This window comes from Desmodus rotundus, chromosome 8 (assembly GCF_022682495.2).
Source record: "Desmodus rotundus isolate HL8 chromosome 8, HLdesRot8A.1, whole genome shotgun sequence".
In the NCBI taxonomy this organism is placed as follows: Eukaryota; Metazoa; Chordata; class Mammalia; order Chiroptera; family Phyllostomidae; genus Desmodus; species Desmodus rotundus.
The window spans coordinates 58,725,061-58,745,020 of record NC_071394.1 but is presented as its reverse complement, the minus strand read 5'-3'; positions in this window follow the sequence as shown (position 1 = coordinate 58,745,020).

Sequence of the window (19,960 nt, the reverse complement as noted above, 5' to 3'; positions counted from 1 at the left end):
ATTTACAAAAAAAAAACCTCTCTGAAGGATTTTTTTTTTTGAGAGAGGAAGGGAGGAGAGAGAGAGATATCAATATGTGAGACAAACATCAATGTGAGGGAGAAACCCAATTGCCTCCCATATATGCCTTGACTGGGGGTCAAACCCGAAACCTAGGTATGTGCCCTGACTGGGACTTGACCCTCAACCATTTGATCCTTTAAAGATTGAATGATATCAAGTAGATAAAATTCCTGGCATATCACTGAATAAAAGTTATCTTTGCCTTTTTAAACTCTTTAATTTGCTTGGTGGGTTTTACCTATAGGAACTACTCATTTATCCTAGTCCTGCTCCCTGCAGTCACAGAAAAGCATGTCCTCACCAGTCACTGACAACTTGCATGTGATGGGACTTTAATTTGTCTACATTGGTGTGGTGTCAATCACTGAACACAATATTCTAGAAGCGATGTGACTGGTACAATGTAAACAAGGTTATCACTTATCTTACTCTGACTACTGGGTGTCTGTAAGGGTCATTTTAGAAAGGTGGTCAGCATAAGTGCAAGGTAAGTGAGGAAGGGGTAGGAGCATCCTCATTCAGAGGATGGACAGTGAACAAAGGTGTGAAGTCTAGAAAATGTGTGGTTTAAGGGCCATTCCTGTTGCTCCTGAGGAAATAACATTGGAGAATAGATGGGCCCAGAGGGTGAAGGGGCTTTGATTACTAAATAAATAAGGAAATAAATAAATCAATTATATTTACTTGTAGTAGATAGTGAGCTAAAAAGGATATTAGGTTATGGAGAAATTATTAGGCTCAGAATGTTTATATATACAGCTTGGAGTGCAGAATAAAGTGAGGGGAAATTAATGATTAGTAAACTATTTGAGAGGCTATAGTAACAATTTAAATAAGAGATGATGCCATTGGTTGTGTTTAATTATATCTTTTCTACATATTATACATACAAAATTATTATTATTAAATTTTTTTCTTTTTATTGACTTTATTGGGGTGACACTGGTTAACAAAATTATACAGGTTTCAGGTGCACAATCATACACCACATCATCTGTGTGCTGCATTGTGTGCTCACGACCCAAGTCAAGTCTCCGTGCATCCCCATGTACCCCCCACACTCTCCTCTGCCGCCCCTTCCTTGCCTCCCCCAACAGTCACCATGCTGTTGTCCTGTCCATGAGATCTTTTCTTTTTTGCTCAGTTTCTCCTCCCCTATAGTACCTCCCTGAAGGAAACAAATGCCCATCTAGACTGACTACTCCTTATCTATCAATACCTTCAGTTTGATACAGCTAGAAATTGACTCAAATTATTAGTCTTTTTCTATTTCTCCATTTTATCTATAAAGATGTAGTAGAATTGTACAATTATTACTGGCTCACATATTCATTCTTTATAATTTCATAAAATGAAATTTTAGTTTCCATTTGGAAGAGTAGGTCGTATTTATGTAGACAAGTATTCTTCAAATATTTTTAAATGAAAAAATTATGTTTGTATGTGCATGTACATATACATAATTATACACATATTATATGTCTTCTGTACATATCAAAATGATTCAACATTTACTTAAACTTTCAAAGGAACATTATTTTTTACAGTATACTATTGTTTTGCTTAATCCTTAAGCTTGTCAAAAATACAAGACTTGCTTACTTATTGATATTACATTAAAATTCATAGTTCTGAACTTACTTTAGCATGTAAAAGGACCAATTCTTTATAGAAAATAGACTCAAATAAAACCACAACCAAAATGTCATCTACATTCACCTCCAAATTATGTTTCATAAATTTTGTCAATTTTAAGTAGCATTACAAAGTCTGCTGTTTTAATAAGAATAAAACTTTCCAATTGAACCATGTAAAACCATGTAGTAAAACCTTAGAAGGCTTATATTTTTATATTCCAAATCTGAACTCAGAACAGACTTTCAAATAGTTTTACAGAAATCAGAACCTCTGCTGCCATGGCACAAAAAACGTATGAAGATACACTTGGGCTCTCTGTAATAAGACTACAAATACTTGGTGGAATTTTTTTCTCCTTAACCCTTGCTTTGTTCCTGCCTCTCATTTATTCTTAACCATCTCCTTGTCTTCTGTTCTCTGTCTGTCTCTTCTTTTGTGTCTCTCCATGCTTTCTCCCTGTTATTAGACTTTCTTGTTTCTTTTTTTTCTCTAGGCATCCCCCAGGCCCATGCCACACCAGCATCTTTTCTGTCACTTTTTTCCCTTAGTAGTTTGCTTAATATGACCACTCTGTTTTGTTTTTAATATTTCCTCCTCAGTTCTTGTCTTTCTTCACTTGGCTCTTTTTTCTTACTTGAATTAAATTTTTATCTCTCCTTATTCCTCTGTGCTTCTCTGTCTCTTTTCATCTAGATTCCCCTTTATGTGTATTTTCTCTTATGGATATATGCAGATAATTTTTTCTTCTGACTCTCTATTTGGTCCTTAGCCTCCTTCCTGCACCCTTAACTTTTTAATTCCCTTTCTGATTCCACTGATACATTCCACATTTACCATTTTAATTTTTATTTTTTTTCTCATTTTTCTTCTATATATCTTATCATCCAGTTAGTAAGCACGGGAGTATTCATTTTTCATTTTGCTGTTTTTATCTTATGGACTACAATGGATTCATTAAAGTATTCTTAGTTTTTTAAAGATATGCACAGCTTATTCAATTGTTTTAGAATTATAATATATGATATATATCTTGTTCCTGTCTCTTAACTACCTTGAGACACTTAACTCTTTACTTTAGAGGACGGAAGTGATATCAGTGATGAAGGTCAGAAACTGAATTCAGACTGTTCTTTGACAAAATTGATATACTTTTTTTTCTTTTATATATATGATTCAGGGAGATGTAACCCAATCCACATGTTCTGTGCATATGTACCAGAAGCTATGCCCCCTTTATTGGTGGGTGTATTGAATTTCTCAGGACTAGAGAAGGAATGCGGGTAACAACGGCTTCCCTCATTGAAGAACATTTAAGTTGACTCCAGCTGTGATGCTACTTTATGCCTATCAGAGAACTATTACGTGGGAAGCAGTTATTTAGGAAAAAGGGCAGCATCCTGTCTGTCTTTGCTCCTATAATGAGAGCACTGCATTAATCCTGCCTTCCGTAACAGATGAGGTTCAATATGCGTTTTGTCCCAAATAAATAGCAGCATGTTTGCTACAGTGTCACTGATGGACCACCACATATTTGAGGCCGCCAAGACTGAAAATACTACCTGATGCTATGCAACAGTTTGGGAAGCCTGGGCACTACTTTTGTGGTCAGAAATATTTAGGCTGATTTTTAGGCTTTTGCATTGTTATCTGTGCTTGGGGGAGATAGATGTTCTGCTTTCTTATCCTCTCCAGCTCCAGGAAGCACTGTCCCTACCCTGTGTTCTAATGGTTCTGGTTTTGCTGTGCCTTGCTGTTGTGTTAAATTCAGTTATCAAAACAAACAGATGAATAGATAAATGCAAAAATAGATGTTGGCATACCCTAATAGGAAGAATTTCCTTGTTCTGCCTCAAATTTGGGAAGTTCATATATGTGGGTGAAAAGCAATAAATTAAAAATATTAATTGTAAATTTTTAGTTTTTAATTCTTAATTGTGAAAAATTGAAATTAATAACTAGGGCATTTTTAGTGAGAACAAAATATATAGATATTTTTTAAAGTTTTTATCTATCTGTATCCATGTCTACCTACCTATCTGGCTCTCCATGCATTCTGTGGGGTTGAAAGCAGTCTGCCTGGCATTAGGAAATACAGAGGCACGCACCGGGAGAAAACTACGGAAGAAGGAATGTGAGCAATGCCTAAGCAATATACAGTTTTAAAGCTGAAAAATATTGCCTTTTTCTACCAAAATATAGACTAGGCAAATGAATAGGACTTTCAGAGAGAGTTTGTTGATAATAACATTTTATAACTGCTGAAAATAAAAAAATGAGAACTTTTAGTTTTAAAAAGTTAAATCTGCAGTTATACAAAATGCTGACTTCTGTCCATTCACCCAGAAAATAGAGGATAATGTAATTCTCCTCATAGATGATGCAAAAACAAAATGAAAGAAGTTTCTTTGTTGAGAACACAGAGCAGGACACTTAGTTGAACTTTTTCATCTCTCTAAAGATACCAAAGTCTCTTAATATTGTTGTTTTCACACATGCTTTACATTGGACTTGCTGAATAACATTTGACACTGAGTAAACTGATTATAGAAGAGTAATTATTTCATAACCATAGTTTGGGATGGGAAAGGAATGAAAAGTCATCAAAATGCAACATCGAAAATAGGAATGTTTTATTTGAGATGCTGTGACAGTTTAGCCCTTGATGTGTGTACTGCAAAGCCCACAAAATTGCCTGCTAACTGTTATGTTTTCCAGAGCCAAAGGAAACTGCAAGTTAAGCTCAAACTGAATTGAGATGGAATATACAACTTTATGGAGATGTACAGACAGTAAGTCACTATGTGATCAAAGCCCACAGTGTAAAAACATTAAAGAGCCAGTAAAATATGTGTGTTTAGTTTTGTCTTTTAAAAAAATTTTGCCTTATGTATTCTAACCTATTTGATTGTCATCATAGTTAATATTGTTGCATTCAATCTAGTTTCCCACCTCAATAGCATGGTTCAATTTGAGAACATTGTTTTAAGAAAACAAACTAACTTTTATGATTAAGGTACTTTCTCACTGTTCATGTAATTATTAAAGTTGGAAGATCAGCTACAAATAGTATTAATCGTGTGATTACAAAACATAGGACCTCTCTTTTTCTGAAATGTTATACAACTAAAATTTGATTCTTAAATATAACTTCTTCATATTGAATATTTATTAATAAGAGAAATCCTGAGTATGAGGTTTAATGATTAGCAAAAGCTAATCATTATTTCTCTCACATATCTGTTACTTAGATATTTATTTTCTTAAATAACAGTCCTGTAGGTAGGTTTTCTATTTTTAAGATAGACTTCTTCATTCATCTTATATATTAATTCATTCAGTATTTCTCTGAAATCAAAGAAAAAATTAGAAAAATTCACAGAAACTGAAATATTTTATTTCAAATCATAGTGACATGATAATGCTAGTGCCAATAAGAATGCATTCTTAAAATAAGATATATATATATAAGTTTATATCAAAATATTTCACTTTCAAAGAAAAAGTATCTAGTTATATCAACCTATATTAGCAACTGTCCATTGTATGATACAAATGCAACATGCATCTATTTTATCATTTAGGTTTAATTTTATTTAAAACCATATCCTTTTAAAGCATGTTTTATGTAGAGGCTTTTCCATTTCACCCTCTCCACATCCCTAACTTACTAGAACTACAAAAATGCTTTTGGAAGGGGAGGGGAAAAAAAGACAGTATAATTGGACATCTGGCATTTTCAATGATTTGAAATATTGTCTTACATATTGAAGAATATTGAGGAAATAGAAATATGGGGGTGGGAGGTGGTTAAAATAGGATGCATCCTGGCTTTCACATCATGTTGGATACAATGCATGCTCTATTCAGTAATTCATTCTGCAGGCCCGGCCTGTTACATCCGACATAAGACCATATCTTTAACAAAGCATTGTTCTCTCTGTAACAGGTTGTGAGGGAAAACGATGCTGGCTCACCTTCTGGACTTTGATGTCTCCAGTAGCAATAGATCCTGGCGTGCTAAATGCGAAGGTAAACCATTAAAAGAGGTGCACACCAGAAGTTTGCTTTCATAAACTCGTTTTTTCCTTTTCCTTTTTCCCTCTTTCTTTCTCTACAGGAAAACTAGTTTTTAGTAACTAGACATGAAAGAAGCACAAAATGAGAATTGAAAATGATAAAGCCTGAATAGAATTTGTATCATTTCCTTTTCTTGCTTTCGCCTTTGTCACTATAATTCAAATGTCATGGAAGTAAGAATAAAACATCTCAGGCATTAGGATTGAATGATAGCTCATTCATATGACAATGACTGCTCTGAGGACAGAACATTTCTGAGAATGTAGTCATTCTTGTGGCAAAGATTATAATGACAAGGAGAAATGGAGCAAAATTAACCAATTCTAAGATCTTTGTAAAGAAATCTTTTGAGTCTCCCCTAATGTGGCACTACGCATTCTATTAGCTAAGAAGTAAAAAAGGGGAGAGGGAAACCTTCCTGATGTCCACTCAACCTCACTCCGCTTGATTCTTGCAAGAGAAGCCTTCTTAGGAAAGTCTATGTTTTTACCAGTAGATGTCACTGCAATCAACAGAAATACCGCAGGGGAGAGGAGAACTGGTAATTGGAATGCTATGACCCTAAAGAACACAATGCAAGGAAAAACGGAGAGCTTATCATGATAAATTCTGCATGAAACAATAAAAGCTCTAGATGGCTTGGGTTTTCATTTGATCTGATATGTCCTTGTCATTATGACGGGAGTATCTAATGAGGACCTTGCCTTTCAGAAAGTGGTGTTTTTCCACCAGTAGCTCTTGCATTTGAGGTCCCTGTGCAAGTCCCCTGGTGGATTCTTGGGGCCTGGTGCTCTCTTGGCAAGGAGCTAGGGCTGCTATTTAACCCTTGCTCAGGTTTTGACTCACTCTGTGGTATGGGATTAAACTGAATATGAAACGGATTTTGTAGGAGGAGTGTGTACTGGTCCTACTGCCACTGTGTAGGAACTGTGAATGGCAGGGGCACTCAGAGTGAGGGGTACAAGTTGCTGAACAGTTGTTCTTACTTCTCCCTCTGCTATCTTTTACAGGGTGAAAATATTTGGTAGTTTTAACAATATGCCCTTTTTTATCCATCTCAAATGCATGTCTGAGCATCATGAGTGTGTGTGTGTGTGTGAGTTTGTGCACGCACACATCTGACATTTTGCTCCTTTTGGTGAGTTTTTCAGACCATATACAACATACAAGCTCTTGCTAGCAGCTTCAGCTTGAAACTTAAATGTCACAAAAAAACCACATTTCGTCTACCCAAGGACCTCATTCATTTGTGTATTCTAGTGCTTCATCAGTTCACCTTAGTTAAATTGCTAGTAGCAGAAAAATCTCAAAATAGAAGGGTTTATGGGGTCATGCTTCATCCTCTGGCCAACACCTGACCCTTCCTTTCCATGCATTTTGCAGGCTCTCTCAAGTGTCTTCTTCTGAATGAAATGAAGTTGATCAAGGCAGAAGGAACTTGAAGCCACTTGTTTGTGTTAATCTCCATTCCCACATTTTTTTTGTAGATTATGGCAATTCCTGCACAGGATGACAAGGCCACATTCCACCTTAAGGGGACTTGCAGCATTGCCTGCAATTCTAATAACCTGAGGTGACATGTTTAGCTTGTCCTGAATCTTGTCCTAAGAGTGTTCTGGCTTTTTCTGTGTCCTTTGAAGTGCTGCAAAAGGTGACAGCCTTGCAGATCTCTTTTGTTCCAGTCTAAAAAAATCAGTCAGTTTTCCATTAGTCCTCATGGCTCTTTTGAACATCAGGCTTTTATTTCACACTCAAAAGAAAATCTGTCAAGTATTTTGGTCACCAAATATATCCTACCTACAAATGTCAGATAATGATGATTAGACACTATATACTAGACATCCTTTCCAAAAATAAAAATCTAGTTTTCCGTCAGTAATAATTCTACGTCTTTCAAATAATGACCACTACTTGCAATACTTATGATACTTTGGGGTCTTCTTGGACTGAGATATGATAAATATTTGAATGGTAGAGCTATGTAATATCAGAAATCCTCTATGGGAAGAATAAGAACAAATAAAAGGTAAACAAAGCTATTGTGTTTTTTCGTAAAAGGTATAGGTGAAAAATACAGAACAGGAGATAAGCCAATTTATTCCAAATGTAAAAGGAGAGAGCAGATTGAGAACTATTTTCATCTGAATATAAAATTTACTAGAAATTATTTAAAAATGCATATTAAAGTTCCATATGATGCTGTCCCTTTAAATGTTCTATCCTGTGCAGCTTTGCTTGTCTCTCTGGCTCTTGAGATTGCTTGATCCTTTTTTCTGGAATTCTTTCATTAGTTTGAATCTGTGACCCTAAAGTCTCTGAAATTGCTTATTCTCAGAGATTTCAATATTTACTTTGATGACATTTTTTGATTCCCAACACATAAGACATCCTTAGTAGTTTTGAATTTACTTTGTATCCTTTAGTCCATATAAATCTGGCAATCAAGATTTCTCTCAGTTTAATTTGCTTTCTGTTGAGGATTTAAATGATATTATCCTGAAGCTTTAACCATCCACTTCCAGCCCTTAATCCTTGGCCTTCTTCCCCGGTGAAAGGCGGTTCTCAGTTTCTTTAGTTCAGTTTAACCCTCCTAGTTAATCTCTGACTTCTGGTAAATTGCCATCATATTTGAAATCTGCAATTGTAACTCTTTTCTTAAAAATCAAAAATCCTGCTCACAAAGGACAATATGACTAACTTACATCACCTTTTTTTTTTTAATTTAACTAAGATCAGTGGAAGAAAGTCGCTGCCGATCAGCTCAAGCAATATCTTAACTGTCATCAGATTTAGAATAAATTTTAATCGGGATTTTTGTCCTTTCATAGCACATCAATTGCACTCCTTCAAGTTAAAAATGGTCTGACTGTCTCCTTGACCCTCTCGGGCACTTCATAGATTTTATGCTCCCTGGCCCAGCCTTTTTGGTTGGGCAGCTGCCACCTTCCAACAGGAATTATAATAAAAATGTATTTTCAATCTTATAAAGGTGAATGTGGCATTGTTTGTTGCTTTTGTTTTTTATTTATTTTCTGTTTCACAACCCAGACTCATCAAGAGATTGTTGTCCTTGCATAATAGGGTGTCCTAAGGGTTAGAGATTCATATGTTCACAGGCGCACAGCTCTGGGAGGCACACTCTGCTCAGCTATCTACACATAAATGACATGCAGAGCTTTTTCTCTGCTCTAAGAAATACTATACACGTTCTTTTCAGTGGATCTGTTTATTTGGCTGGCTGACTTACAGTGGGGAAATCGCCAAAAGTTTGCTAAAATTGAATCCAGATAAGACAGAATTCCTTTTGATTGGATCTTATCCCTAGGTCGATCAACACTCTTCCATCACGCTGAAAGTTGGCAATTCACTCATAGCAGTGGTCCCAAAGGGGAGAACCTTGGTTTTATGCTTGACTCTACTCTGTCATTTATGAATTGTGTAAATATAAATATTTAACTGTCATAGTTTCCTTTGAGACATACAGCAAGGATAAAATAAATAATATATATTCAATATTTGGAAGTGTTACTTTCTGATTACCTATTTTCACTTGAACTACAGAAATTTCTTATTAATTTGATGGATTGAGCAAGTACTTTCTAAATGTATATATTTTAATACTAACTTCAGGGACACTAAGCAACATTCTACTTCCTAAAAAATGAGGTACTGAACTTGACTTGCTTTATGAACGTCCTTCAGAAAGGAAGGGATTTAAAGATTCCTGGGTGACAAAGTTCTTACTCTCCCCTGTTCCGACATAAACAACATCATGGCGCTGGAGAACCTATCACAATGGAAACTCCAATTTTGGTTGAGTTATGATAAGAAGAATTTCAATAAGAATATCCAACTGTCAGTGGATCAGAAGATAGTTTATTTATTATGTTCCAACTACAATTCCTTATAGATTTTGCAATTGGGATAATTATTGAGTGCCAGCAAGCATGCAACAGTCCAAAGGGTTTCACATGACTGACGAGTGGGTGTTTCTCCAAGCAGAAGTTCACTTTGCTGTTAGGAAAAATAATTCTGTTGAAGTTGTGTTTAGTGATGGTATTTTCTCAGGGCACAGGATTATACAAATTCTGCCCTGAATCTGGATCTCCATCCTGAGAACTAGATACACAGGTGTTAAACAAGGTAAAATGGCACTTCATTATCACCTAAGCCATTGGATATCAGGTTCAGAAGTATTCCTTTGATAGATTAAATTACATCTCATAAGAGTTTATTTTTCTAGATTACTGAAGTTGAAAGTCTAGAACAAAGGTAGACAGAAAATGTTTCTTTTGTTGACTGTACTCACTTTCCTATTCATTCAACAAATAATTGATCTTAGTTATTTCCTTATTAATGCAGCAATCTGTAAATATATTACCCAGTCCTTGTATGCAAGGTGAGATCATATATACACAGTATGATTTGTAACTAAAAAAGATTGGAAACAACCCAACTGTATATCAATAGGACATGGTTGGCTGAATTACAACATACATATGTATTTGAATAATATGCAGCTATAAATATTTAAAAAAAAAACATGAGAAAACTTCTTACATATTGGTATGGAAATTCTCCATGATACATTAAGTTAAAAAGAGCAAAGCATGGAAGAGTGGGCTTATGTGTTTATTTTTTTTCCTGGTGACAAATTGTAGAAATAGCCCAAGTGTCCATCAGTAGATAAGTGGATAAAACAACTATGGGACATTTACACAATGGAATACTACTCAACTGTAAAAAAAATAAATAAAATTTTACTCTGTAACAGCATGGATGGACCTGGAGAACAACATGCTAAGTGAAATAAGCCAGGAGGAAAAAGGCAAATACCATATGATTTCACTCATATGTGGAATCTAATGAACAAACTGAACTAATAAGCAAAAAAGGGACTTATGGGCATGGACAACAGTGTGGTCACTGTGGGGGGAGGGGTGGATGGAGGTGGAAGATGTAAGGGGGCTAAACATTAATGGAAATATATAATTAAAAAGCAAAATAATAGTAATAATGTATTTTCCTAAACATTGGTTTTATAAATGGAATTAAGAGTGCTCCACAGATTTTTTTGAAGCTCAAATTACATCATATATGTTAAAATGAATGCAGTTTACTTCTGCTGTTACTATGGTTACTGTAAGAATTAATCTAAGAAACATTTATCTGGAGTTTTTCTATAAAGAAAAAACACAATTTAGAAATGTTTCCATTATTTTATGTATCCACTTCATTGGAAATCATGAGTCTCTTCATTCCAATTACTGAATGACATGCACTTACCCACTCTGTTATATTGGCATGAAAGAAATATGAAAATATTCCACAAATGTTAGCCCCAGATAAAATAAATACAGAGGCAGGTATGGATGTAGCTCCTCTTAATTTTTTTTTTCTCTTTGCTTCATCTTTAGGGTAGCATAGCCCATTATAGACACAAACTGGATCTGTCTTTTAAAACTCTTAGCAACTCCTGGCTTGTCTAGGGCAGGGTTTTGTCTGACTTGAGGGTGGACTAGGCCAGATAAATTCAGGGTCAGAATTGCAATGTATAAAAGTGGGCTCTAATGTATTGTCTCAGTGGACCTCCCCACCCCTGCACAAAAGAAAAGGAGTTATCTGCGTGTCTCCTGAAACAACCTTCGGTTTAGATAAATAAAACTTCACCTTTAGAGTGGGCCAGGGAAGGAAGAGAAGCAGCAGCAGCAGCAGCAGCAGCAGCAGCAGCTATTACTTGTTATGATTACTGGTGGTGGGAGCAAGGTTACAAAGAATAGAAGGTTCAGTAGGTGATAATGTTTCCATAGCCCCAAAAGAGGTGCTGCTGTGTGGGTAGCTACAGAACTGAGGAGCTAGGGTGCTGAAACAGAATTCTCTCTCACCTTCCCTTTCCTCCATGTGATTCTTCTTTTCCCCACTTTTTAAATCTCTCTTCACCTGGAAGTTACCATCTGTCTTCAGAGGGACTAGGGCCCTGTCTCAGCCTCCCACCAGATGCCAGGTAAATCGCTTGCTGAGGTCTCACAGCTGCACCCTTCTCTGGGCATTGCCCTGGGAAGCAGATGACCGTATTGCCCATGGCCATGCTCTTGACTGGCTGGTGATGGAATAGAGGCCTACTGTCTCTCCATTTGGGATAATTCTGCAGAGCCATTCCAGTTTTCCATGTGACTGGCTGAGTCCTCTACAGTGAAGGTCAACTTCTTACTCTTTTCCTCCATTTCTACCTTCTTCATTTTCTACCCAGTGTAGCTGCCAATAACACTCCCCAATAAACCTTCCAAATACAATTATTTCTGAGTCTGTTTCCCAAGGACTCAATCTAAGGCAGGGGTTCTGGCAGCTTCAATGATGGTAGAAGTGACTGTGTTTGACTTTGGCTGCATCTCAAGTCATGATCAAGTAAGTATGTCCTTCTAGACTCAAGGGTCCTGACATCTGTGATCAGTTAGGTTTATTCCCTGTTCTCAGTTACTTAGTCATCCTATAGGGTCTTTTCTAGATGTGAATTACAGTCTTCAAGCCCAGAGGATTTCCCTAGGAACCCTCTGAGTAACTCTTACAAAGGAACATTGTTCTTCAGATGGCTGTTCAGAGTTTCTAGGCTAACCTAATTTTTTTTTTAAAGTTAGTCTTCAAGTGTTGCTTTAAATTTCATTTTCCACTTGTTCCAGAACATCAATCCCATGATTGATCTCAGAATTTTTATTTTTTTTCCTGTAAATTTTAGGACAATTTTTTTAATGAAAATTTTGCCTTTAATGTCTGATTTATATCATTAGAGAGAGATAATATATCTTATGGCTACCACTAAGGAACTGAAAATGACAATGAATATTTATTTCTTTTTCTGAGTCATAATAGACTCATAACCATTATTAAATTCTGGGGCAAATTATACAATATATAAGAAGCCTCTTCTGACTAGATCATTCTTTTCATGACTGCTCTCAGTTTTGAAATTCTGGTGCTGGATGAAGTCATTATGACTCAGCAACTGTTAGTACGTGGACTTAATTTCCCATACTGTTTCCATATCTTCCAAAGTAGGCTGAAAGACTTTTAAGACACTTTTATGTTACTCTTGCATTCACTAGAGTATATAGCATAAGAATTATTCAACTTGTAACAATCAGCCAATTGTAACAGTGACATGCAGTTAATCTGTATGTCACTAAGGTTAAAATCTAAGTGGTACTAATGATAAATTTCTACTCTATATGAAGGGACTACAGGGTTGTGGTTAGGGATTAGCACTTTAACAACAGACTTGAGTTCGGGTCCCAGGGCTTCAAGGTTCTAGCTGGTAACTCTGGTAAATCAGTTGATATTCTGGAACTTTACTTTCCTTTCTTTAATTTTAAAATGGTAAGAATATTTATCTCCCAGAGTAATTAGAAACATTGATGACTAACTTAATAAATAAAAAATACTTAATGCAATGATGCTGAATGCTTGTTATAATTATATGAAAATATTATTAAAACATAATTCTGGATTCACTGTTATATAGAGAATAATATAACATTGTATTAAACAGTATTAAAATGGGACACCTTTTTATTTAACATCTTTCTAATTTTTATTTTTAAAAATTTTAGATGACTTGGGCTCATAAATAGAGTGAAGTATTTTTAGGAAGAGAATTAGTATCATAATATGTTCATGGGAATCTTCCTTTCAGAGCTGCACATCTCAGATATTCTGGCCAATGGAAGTAGTAAGTGCATTTTTGTCCTCCATCTGCTCCTGCTGGGGCTTAGCTTTCTGATCTTGCTCATTTGACTTCATTGTGCTATTATTTACAATGTGCTATAGACTCCCCTATAAACATTGTGTTTTATGTTCAATGTACCAAGTTGACCTCCAGACTTTAACTTTCCTCCCCAAGTGACACTGAAGAAAGAGCAAGAGACGATTCATTGTATCGGTTACCTATGGCTGTGTTACAAATTACCACAACTTTATCAGCTTAAAACTGCAAATAGTCACTATCTCATGATTTCTCTGGATCAGCTATCTGGGCATGATGGCTGGGTTTCTCAGGTAAAGGTCTCAGAGGAGGCTGTAGTCTGGTTGTCAGTCTCAGCAGATGTCTCATCAAAAGGCATTAGTATTACAGATGCCCTGATGTTAGCAGCAATAACAACAACAACAAAAAGCATCACTAAGGAAAGTCCACTTCCAAACTGATTAGTAAAATTGATGTCAGGATTCAGTTCCTTTTGGGTTGTTACACGCAAGGTCGCAAATCAAATGTTTTCTGAGTGTTGGCCGCAAGCCTCCCTCTGTCATCTTGGTCTTCTATCGAGAAATGGCAGAAGTGACATTCCACTACCTTTGCCACCTTCTTTTCACTAGAAGCAAGTCACGAAGTCAGACTTTTACTGGAGGTGAGGAGATTCCAGAAGGGCCTGGCCATCAAAAGGCCAGGAGTATTCGGGCCCTGCATGAGGCTGTGCACCACACCGGTTATGATCAAGAATTGCTTCATTAATCATGCTGCACTGGTAGAAACAGGTTAGATACCAGGCCACTTCTTTAAAAATGGTGAAAATTTTAAAGATATTTTCTGTAATGCCTACTGCAATTATTTCCTGAGGATCCCTCATTTATATAAATTTGGGCCAAATTCTAGCATTTTAAAGATTGTCTGGAGCATTGTGATTTACAATGTGGACTGACAATGAAAGCGCTTGTTTACTTGACTTATTAAGTACTTACTGTTGACTCTCACTTGCTGAGTTGCTAAATAGCTGTCTCTTTTTCATTCACAAAAAGGAGGCAACAGTTTCAGTTTACAAGTAGTGAAGCTATGAGTACAATTCTTTTAAAAAGCACTTTACAGCAGTGCTTTAAATTATCTAAGTGGTTTTAATACCAGTAATTTTTAAACAACAATGAATGCCACTCTTGCACTTGAAGTTCGTGGATACATTTTAGGTTGTATAATAATTTACTGGCAATTAATTCTTGATTTCCCTTTCATGAGTTACCTGTAATTTTATGATGTTTTTGGAGATTCCTATTCATCCATGAGCTTCATTTATCACAGAAGGAGTGTGAATACAGCAAAAGACCAACGCGATAAAATGAACCTGAACAGAAAGCAGGCTTCTTAAGCCAGTTACTTCGCATCCTTTCCTTCCATTTTCTTGTCTTAAATATGAGGTATATGGATATTTGATTACAGCTATCTCAACTTAGAAGTGCAGTGCCAATATTTCTTGAAATAAAAACAGATTCTTCAAGTCAAATTTTGTCATTACAAAGTTAAAATTAGTTCCCACTTCAAATAAGCTTCTTTAATTAGGAAATATCCCAACAAAAGACCTCACTTTCTAAGAAACATTGGACTATTATGCTAATTGAAGTGGCCACTGTATAAGTCTTGGGTGGATCTGAAGAAAGTACCAGTTGTTATTCTGGCTGGAGTTTCCAACCACAGTCATTTTGCTAAATTGCATTTTTGTAGAGCAGCCTGATAGGCTACAAGTGTTACTAATTCTATTAAAAAAGCCCTTTTTTACTATTCTTTCATACTTAACCATCAAAAACCTTAACAACTGTCTATTTTTAAATGATATAGTTCCATAAGCAGATTGAAATACTTGAATAACCACTACATGATAATTAGGTTTTCCTGAGTGACCACCTTGTTCCTTTTAATTTTCCCAAGCTACAATTCTAAATTATGCAAATCATAAAATTATGTTTTGAAAGTTATATAATTTTATAGTTTGTTCACATAATTTAATTTGAAAAATGACAGGGTTGATATATATGTTTTTAGGACAATAGGTTCAAACTTGAACAGCCCCATGGCAGCCTGTCAGACAGTGTGCATCTCCCTTCCCTCTCCTCTGTGCTCGTCTTCTGCTTCCCAAGGCTCTGGGATCCAGAGGACCTGTTCATACTCTCTTGAGGGAGCATTTCAAGGAAAGCAAAGCCTTGGCAGATAGTCAAAGACATAAATTATTTTAAAAAGCTTAATGAATACAATTTTAATCTACTGATTAAGTCATTTCCATTATGCATGTATATGTGCTATATAAAAAATTTGCCAATATTCTAAAATGCAGAAGGAAAATTTTAACTGGGTTCATTTTCATTACCATCAGAAAAGGAAGTCCAGGAAGCTCAGAGTCCCAAAAAAGTTGGGCCTAAGGAAACACACACAAAGGCACATCATAATTACATTACCCACAATTAAAGATAAGCAAAGAATCTTAAAAGCAGCAAGAGGAAAGGAGACAGTTACCTACAAAGGAGTTCCCATAAGACTATCAGCTGATTCCTCAAAATAAATCTTACAGGCAAGAAGGGGCTGGCAAGAAGTATTCCAAGTCATGAAAGGCAAGGACCTACATCCAAGATTACTCTATCCAGCAAAGCTATCATTTAGAATGGAAGGGCAGATAAAATGCTTCCCAGATAAGGTCAAGTTAAAAGAGTTCATCATCACCAAGCCCTTATTACATGAAATGTTAAAGGGACTTATCTAAGAAATTAAAGAAGATCAAAAACTGTGAACAGTAAAATGACAACAAACTCACAATTATCAACAACCGAACTTAAAACAAAGACAAAAATAAAAATGAACTAAGCAAATAACTAGAACAGGAACAGATTCACAGAAATATAGATCACATGGAAGGTTACCAGTGGGGAGGGGGGAGAATGGGGGAAATGGTACAAGGAAGGTACAGAAAATAAGAAGCATAAATGCCAGGTACAAAATAGACAGGGGGAGGTTAAGAATAGTATAGGAAATGGAGAAGCCAAAGAACTTAATATGTATGACCCATGGACATGAACTAAGGTGGAGGAATGATGGTGGGAAGGGGGTACAGGGCAGAGGAGAATACAGGGGAGAAAAAAGTGGGACAACTGTAATAGCATAATCAATAAAATATATTTTAAGAAAAAGAAAAGTATGCTTCTTTTACATTGTTTACACATTTCCCCCCAAATCCCTCCCTTTTATTTTACTTGATTTAACATCCAATCTATATTTTAACACATTTTTGTTCAAAAATTATTTTCTATTTCCTCAACAAGACACAATAATTACAGAGAATTTATAATCTGTGTATGCAATTTTAAAAGAAATATACAGTATATCAAGTTTGAATGTCATCATTTCTCATTTTTAAAACTTGCCTTTTTTTCTGATTCTCCATATTAATTTCATTCCATATTCTTGCCATCATTTACTTTATCATCTTTCCTTATTTCCAATGAATTTACATCTGAGGAAAAGTAACTAGAAAGTTTTGAAACAATTGTTTTCTTTCACAGTTTCTGTTTCAGTTTGAATTGTTCTTGAGTTATGTTTTTTATTCTTGTTCTTATTATAAAGTAAAAAAAAGTAATGAGAAGAGGACTTTGGATAGAAGATGCTCTTTCATTTGGTTTTTCTGATTGTGTTCTGTATAGCATTAAAATACAAAACACTGCACATTCAAGGTTCTTAAGAAAATCTTTATATGGCTCATTGAGTAAAAAAATCAATGGTTAATGACTAATGGAAATGTATGTGTATAGCCATAACTCTCTCTCTAATATATTTTATATATTCTTAATACTTCTCTTTAGAAATGACACCATTACAAATTTAGTTTTCATCATTTAAATATTTTTATGGATACATAACTCTTCAAGTGTATATGTAAAAATTTAAGTATGAACATTCAGTATTATAATAAAAATTGGCCTATATCTTACAAAATATTTTTCATATAATTTTCACTTGGTAACTTATTTTTATGCCTTTACTTTTAAGAAAATATGTATGAACCTCATTCTTTTGTCCTGACCGAGACAAATATGCCATAATATATCTAACCAACCCTCTGATAGGGCATTTAGATTACTCCTAAGGTATTGCTATTAAAAACTATCTTGTGGCAGCAATATAGTTTAAAAGTTTTTTCCTTCCATCATAGGGGTTTCCTACTTGATAATTCCTAAACTGAAAGTGTTGAGTCAAATAGTCATGCTAAATTTTCTGCCAGAATATTGTACTCATTTATATCTCTGTCAGTGTAACGTATGAGATCACCAGCACTCTAATTTTACAGCCCTAATTTAAGATAGAGTATTTAGACTTTAGTTTCTGATTTTCTATTTTTCATCTTAGCAAAACTGAACCCATTTCCACACACTTATGATCACTTTTGTATATTTTCTGTAAAATATATATATATATATCTGTTTATCTAACTTATTGTATTTTTGGTTCTTTCTTATTGCTTTATTTTACATGAATATTTAAAATTTATTTTTGCTATATGTTGCAGACACTCTCAGGCTCTTGCTGTCTTTTAATTGGTTTAGCATTACTTTTGGAGAACATTCCCATTTAAAAACAGAGTTGTTGCCAATCCCTTTCAAACTTATATATCTTAGTTTAATTTTTGACTTACTCCTGAAGTTTATACCTAACACTTATGTACCTGACTTAGCGCACAGTCTCATGGAAAAAGAGAGAGAGACAGAAAGAGCGATATCAAAACAGAGAAATAAAACATAATAGATTTCAAAGCAAGATCACTTACATAACATTCACCATAATTTGTCTGATCTCGATGCATCCATTCTAGAATGGTGAGCTGCACATTGTGGGGATAGAGAATAGCTTTGAAGTCCCTACAAAGAACAGCCCAGATGAATAAGACCAGCATACTGACTTGCAAACACAAAATAAACAAAGGAAATCTATTTAAAGTAAAGTAAGTAAAAAATCACCATGCATTGTGCAAAAGAAAAAAGTTACCATAAAACTCTCAGGTCCAACAATGATTATTTTCTAATGACAGTTGCAAATAATGAGGATTTTTCAATAATATAAATCATTCCATGAAACCCAAGTGGACTGACTTCTGCAGATAAGGAGGTACCCTGTCTGGAAAGGGTGTTTGTGCTACAGATGCTTTGTTCTGCGATTTGTCAAGTATACTCTGGACATACAGTGCTTCGATCTGGTGTGCCCTAGCCTTTCTTCCTATTTTATATAACTTGGGAGATCTGGCTTTCTCAGCTTTCCCTCCTCCTCCCCCTCCTCTTCTCCTCTAGCTATTTCAACCCTGATGGCTGTGCCAGGGTATTAGGCAAGTTACGAAGGTGTTGCTGCAGTAAAACCTTAGTGAGTTTATTGTTCTTTGTGTCACTTGGTAACTTTGTCCATGTTGGAAACTTTCAGAGAACTTAAGTTAAAATCAGTTATGTGATCTTAGATATAATAAAATACTCTGCTAATCCCAGCTCTTTTCTTACCATTTTACTGCTTACTAAATACAAGAAACATCTTACAAAAAGGCTACAGAACTTTGGCTCATCTACCAAAATCTTTCTTTTGTTTTTCTAATTCTTCTAAAAATCCGTGCAAATAGGTGAAGCTTCATTCTATTGCAATTACTTACTCTATGATTCAGAGTTTTCAAAAATAATACATATCTGTGCTCATGACAATAAATAGTTCTTTCATGGACAGTGAGATTTGCATCTGTGAGGGAGTCAGTTGCTAGAAAGAGGCACCTTTTTAGGTGATTAAGATACAGGCCTACCAGAAGCTGGCCTGGAATTCTTTGGCTTACCAATTTAAAATCGTGAATCTCTTTTCTGTATTCATCACATAGTACATAAGTGCACAAGAAACACTTCACTTGTCTCCATTAAATGCATACTATGGGAGTTTGTAAAACCCTTCTAGGTAAAGATTAAACATTTCTTGGAACTCTCATTGCTTAATACCTAGCATACCTTGGTCACTCCACATAAGAGTTGATCTTAAACAGGAACACCTCAAGGCTTTCTCAAAATTCCACTAGGTATGATCATTATGGAAAAACAGAACTCTTGATGCTTAGCTTCTTTTATTAAGCAGCTTAATGGTAACTAAAACAAAAAATATATGAACAGTAAATAACTCACCATGTAGACTGTGCCATGCCCTTCATTGCTATGAAGATACCATGATAAGACGCTTGCTTAATTCATTGCTTTAGAGATGCAGCCCTCAGAAAACATTTCACTACCAACTATAGCAATTGTTGAGAATACATTTTAAAAGACACATTTAGGAAAAACCATTTAAACATAATTCTAATCTTGACATCTTTATATTTGATGTGGTTAAAAGACGTGTGTGTGTGTGCGTGTGTGTGCATGCGTGTGT